Source organism: Puntigrus tetrazona, chromosome 21 (genome assembly GCF_018831695.1).
Source record: "Puntigrus tetrazona isolate hp1 chromosome 21, ASM1883169v1, whole genome shotgun sequence".
NCBI lineage: Eukaryota > Metazoa > Chordata > Actinopteri > Cypriniformes > Cyprinidae > Puntigrus > Puntigrus tetrazona.
The window spans coordinates 12350395-12356394 of record NC_056719.1 but is presented as its reverse complement, the minus strand read 5'-3'; positions in this window follow the sequence as shown (position 1 = coordinate 12356394).

Here is a 6000-nt window from a genome sequence, read left to right as displayed (position 1 = left end):
TGGTATCAATCTGTGAAAATTCTATTAGTATGACAAAATAGCCTTGCTGCACTAATTGATCTACTGCCAAAACATATTTTAAAATGGAATTAAGTTAAATTAAAGTTTTGCAGACTTTTAGACTTCTATAGACATGCAGGAAGGCAAAGGTTGATCTCCAAATTGATCTATAAATAACAAATAAAAACCATCTGTACTATACAACAGCCTTTTATTAGATTTTTTGAAATATAAAAAATGATTTAATCAAGTTGATTATATATATATATATATATATATATATATATATATATATATATATATATATATATATATATATATACACACACACACACACATAACATTTATGTTAAAAAAACACTTTATCTTTAAGCAGCTTAAATTAAAATCTGACATCATCATTATGAGTGCCAATATTGTGTTCAATTGATAAGACAATAAACTAGTAATTGCAGCAATCAATGCAGTTATGGTGCACTGTATGTGTTATGCGAAGCCAGCAGAGGGAGCATAAGTTTGTTTCCCCTGGCGATATTCTCTGGATTCTGCCTGACTTTGGTTTTTGATTGTTTTGCTGCCTGACCTGACCTGACCTCTGTTTGCTTCTGGATTTTGTTATTGTTTTGCCTTTGAAATTCCTGTTTGCTGTGTTTTGAAGTCTGCCTGCTTTGACCATGCCTTTGCTAAAAAAAAGCCTGTGACTGGATCCGCACACCTCAGACACCTCAGTGGCTTTTCACCTGAACCATGGCCAGGTATGTACCTCGCTAAATCATTACTAACCCTCAAGCAGGGCACGCAAACTCTTGAGGACTATATCCAGGAATATCTAGACCTTGGTCATCTCTCTGATTTACTGGCCTGTGTCTTGATCAACTTCTTTTGTGAGTATATAAATCAATCACTCAAGTCACAACTTGTTTGAGAGGGTCCATGTGGGTCACTTGCACAATTTATGGACTTTGTCTTAATTGTCCCAAACAGTAAATTAATCGGCAGGTGAGGGTGGCGGCCATAAAGAAGAAAGAACAGAGAGAAGCCTGTTGACTCATGACGAGTTCAATTGTATGCATGTACGACTTGGGGAATCGTATCTTTCCACTGTTCTTTCTCTTTGTCAGTCAGGGTTCTTAACATCTGGCATATAGTGCAATTAAACCACTCAGCTGGATTACTTTGCAGGTGGTATGGCGATGTTCTTGAATGTCTAATCCCTGACAACTTTCTGAGTGTGTGGAAGAGTGTATTCTCCAATTCACGGCCTTGGTCATGATGTAATTTCGATGGATATCCAAAGCGTGGTATGAAATCATTGAAAATACACTCAGCTGCTGTCTTGCCATTCTTATTCTTTGTGGGCTAAGCTTGCGCAAACCTCGTAAAATGGTCAACCACCACAAGGATATACTCATAGCCACCACGGCTGGCCTCCAGATGCAAGAAGTCTATGCACACTAACTCTAGGGGTGAGCTAGAAGTGATGCTACTCATTGGGGCTCTCACATGACTAACCAGCTTCTTTGACTTTATGCAAGGGCATCTTCTTGTGATATAGTCCTCAATATCTTTGGCCATAAAAGGCCAATAGAACCTTTCTCTCGCTAGGTTCAGGACTCTTTCTGTTCCGACATGAGCCATTTCATTCTGCAGTTTTTTAACACAAGATCTCTGTACTTGGTGGGAAGTACCAACTGTTTTCTCTCATTGGTGAGTCTGAACAAGAGATCACATTCGAGACCAAGTTTTCCCTGTCAGTGTCCAGTGGGAGACGTGACAATGTGTCATTGAACTTTCCAGGCCTGTACTTGATGTCAAATCTAAAATCGGAAAGTTCCCCAACCCATCTATGGCCTACTCAATCAATCAATCAATCATTTTTATTTATATAGCGCTTTTAACAACACAGGTTGCATCAAAGCACTGTACAGTATAATGACAGGGATATATAGTGACGAGAGTGACCAATTTCTTATTAAATGCAGAGACGGTCTCTGTAGTCAATTCAACGATAGTCACTAGAAGTTAAGTGTCCCCAACCAAGCAAGCCAGAGGCGACAGCGGCAAGGAAACAAAACCCCATGCATATAGAATGGAGAAAAAAAAAACCTTGGGAGAAACCAGACTCAGTTGGGCTCAGTTCTCCTCTGACCGGACGCCCAGCACTTAACCTCCAGTTCAATTTTAAACGCAGCTGTGTCAGATAGTGTAAATGACTTAGTGTGTGCGTGTGTGTGTGTGTGCATCAGGATCTGGTGATCTGTCGACGGGCGCATCTAGGTTTTCTGGTCTCTGATGAACATAATCTCTGGGTGCTGATCCACCATCTAGTCTGGATACAAACTGTGAAAACAGATTGAGAAAGAAACAGGACTAATATTAGCGTAGATGCCATTCTTTTTACGATGTCACAAGTACATCGTATTTTAGGAGTAGTGTTCCCGGTTCCAGCAAATCTAAGTAATGCAGCCTAAAAATCCTTTAACGGATTTGAATAATAAAAGGTGTGTTGGTGTGTTATGTGTAGGCTAAGTTAAAAAGATGTGTCTTTAATCTAGATTTAAACTGGCAGAGTGTGTCTGCTTCCCGAACAGAGTTAGGAGATTGTTCCAGAGTTTAGGTGCTAGATAGGAAAATGATCTGCCGCCCGCAGTTGATTTTGATATTCTAGGTATTATCAAATGGCCAGAGTTTTGAGAACGCAGCGGACGTGCAGGACTATAATGTGATAAGAGCTCGCTCAAGTATTGAGGAGCTAAACCATTCAGGGCTTTATAGGTAATTAATAGGATTTTAAAATGCCTACTGCATTGAGTTTAGCCGTACTCGTGGCATAGGTTAATGAATTGTTGTCAGTATATACTGTGAAGTAAGGGGCATAGAATAAGTAGTCTCTGAACTTCTCCAGTTTCCCACTGTGTAGATGATAATTACGCTCGGTCGGTGTGAGCGTTCTCGACCCGTATCCAACTTGCCCCCTTGGTCTTGATATAGGATGGCACCAAGCCCTTGGTCTGAAGTATCTGTATGCAATACAAAAGGTAGGTTAAAGTCTGTATATGCTAACGAGCAAAGTAATGAGTGCTTTTAGTGGATTGGTGTAATGGGGTGCCAAGCACTGGGATCGAACACAGGTCTCTCGGTTGAGGGAATGAGGTCTTTCTCACTGAGCCACAGCAGACATGTATTTTAGTTGGACCCAAGAGCAGAGGAGCAACATTCAGAAGGCTTGGATTGCTGAACAAAAAGGTGTTTACTGGGTATTTTACAAAGTACAACAAAACTCAGAAGCCGAGCTTTCACAAAAGATACAGAAAACAAAAAGGCAGCAGAATACTTGCATAAATCAAAAGACAGCTTTTCTCGGGAACAAAAACATCCATTGAAGGTCCAAGACTGAACATAATTGACTGAGAGAAGCATGCTTAAATAAACCAGTCCACAGGTGTTACAAATGAACCTGATTAGCATTAACACAAAGAACTATACCCCACTGGAACCACCTAGTGGCTGGGAAAGTCACTGCATGCTAGAGTCTTACAATTGGCATCCAGTTCAACGGGTGTCCGTGATGCCATTTGTGGTCACTTACTTTTGCCACTCACTGGAGTTGCTGCTTCTCTTTTACCTTGGAGTAACTCGTAGATTGGCTTGGCTATTCCTGAAGTCCTGAATATAGGAACAATAGATCCCGTCAGCTTCCTCACGTCTCCGGCTGTCTGTGGGGTCTTGCTGGCTAGCAAACACACTGCATCTAGGTCCTTAGGATCAATCCTCACCCCCTGAGCTGACACGAGGTAGCCAACATACCTGACTTCTGATCGAAAGAGCTCACATTTTTCCGGCCTTAGCTTCACCCCATGTTTCTGCAGTGCCTGTAGGACTTTCCGAACTCCTCCTACGTGTTCATCGAAGGTTTTTGCATAACAGAGGACATCGCCCAGATACGGGATGCAAAACTCATCACACAGGGTACCTAGCATTTCTTCCATGCTCCTCTGGAAGGCCGCTGGGGCGTTTGATAGGACAAACGGGATTCTCACCCATTCATACAGAGTGGTGAAAGCTGTGACATGTCTAGAGTCCTTGGCGATAAAACCCTGATCATATGCTTTACCTTGATTAAGTATGCTGAACCAAGTATAGTCACCCTGGGAATCTGTCAGATCTTGTATCCTGGGCAAAGGATGTCTATCTGGGATTGTTTTTTGGTTCAAAGGGTGATAATCAATACAGAGGCGGAGCGTCCTATCTTTCTTTTGGACACAAACCACTGGTGAAGCATAAGAGGATTTTGATTTGACAGTATATACTCTTTGACCTTTTTTAATAGGGGTTTTGGGATGGTGACATATGAGCTCTGCACTGGAATCTCATCTTTGAGCGTGATCGACATCCGTAAGCTAGGGAAACAGCCAATATCTTGACTATCCTTTGCAAAAACAACTGACTCTTCAAATAACATCTTCTTTACCTTTTCTTGCAGGTCATCGCTAAGGTGACTGAGGTCCACTGGAGGGTGCCACAAAGCTGGGCAGGACGCAGCATCTGCCAATGGGGCAGCAATGACTACTACTCTTGTCTTGGACCTCTCCAGTGAGCCTGCTTCAATTACCTTCGCCACCGTCTGTACACTACCCAATGCCGTCCTTCTCGGTATAGTGATAGGGTGTTTAGTGCTATTCTTGACACAAGGTATCTTGGCACACTGTACTTTCAACAGACTCTCTTCTATCCCTAACTCTGTCAGCAGGGCGCTGTTTTCATCCGGTTCCAAAAAAAGGGGGCTCTGACTGATCAACTACGGATGAGACAAGGCACTTTATCCAGGCCACTTTCCCAGATGGAATCACTGTGTCACAATTACCCGACCGCAGATGTTCCTGTTGCACAGAGGCTTTGCCAGCCTGAATGAAACTGACTAGCACCTAAGCTTTCTCAGGGTGTATTGACATTGAATCAGACAAAAGATGGCTAAGAGTTGGTATGGGTTCAGCTGGCTGACCCTGGATAACTGCCTCCAACACATTATACCCCAGAAGTGGTTGGTTAAGGGGGATACTACACACAAGGAAAGGCAAGTGATAATGACCCAGCCATCGAAAGGGAGAACACCCCCATTCACTGCACGGACTTCCTGCTTGTCATCAAACATCTCACTTAGGGGCCTCTTCACCACAGGTAAAGCAATGGAGACAACTATAGCAGTTAAGTTCAAGACATCTAGTACAGCTGTATGACTTCTTTTTCTGGCCTACTTGCACTGGGCAGTTGTGGCATGGCACAGGTTGCTGGGCTCGCTGCAGCTGCAGCTTTACTCATTAACTTCTCTACTTTCTCTGTCAGCTCTTGGAGGGGATCAGCCTTAGGCTTTCTGTCTAAAATCTCTTTCTTTGCACTGCTGTCATCTTGTTCTGGCATGTTGTTGGTGTGTGTGGTCAGGATATCGTGGAGGCAAGGTTGGTGTGAATGTAACTTGATGAGTCAATGTGGGGCCATGAATGTACTGTAAGACCATGTTAATTTAACTTAATTTTGCATAGCTAGACAGCATTCTCTGTAACTCTGCATTCTCTGTAACTCATTCTCTGTGTCGGTGATCTGGGTAGCCTTGCAATTAGTGTTAAGAGATGTAGTGCTGGGCCTAACTGTGTGAGTGGTGTCAAATGTATTGATATCTGCATTCTCATTTACAACCTTAGATGCACTTTCCTCTGCATTTTGTTTAGATGAAACAACATGACTATGATGATATCGTTCACAGTATCATCAAGCTGCATTAAAACTGTCATACCTGAATTCTCAGAATCTACCAGTGTATCATCATTCATGAAAGCTAGGATATACTCGAAGCAACTCTCTTCATCAACAACCTGAAATGTAGATTCATCTTTCACCGACACAGGACCAATGCTCTTGGCCAATTTGAAAAGTTCATCAGCTGTCAGCATGAGCTGAAAAGGCGTCAACATTCTAACTACTTCAGCTGTCGATGTTTGGCTG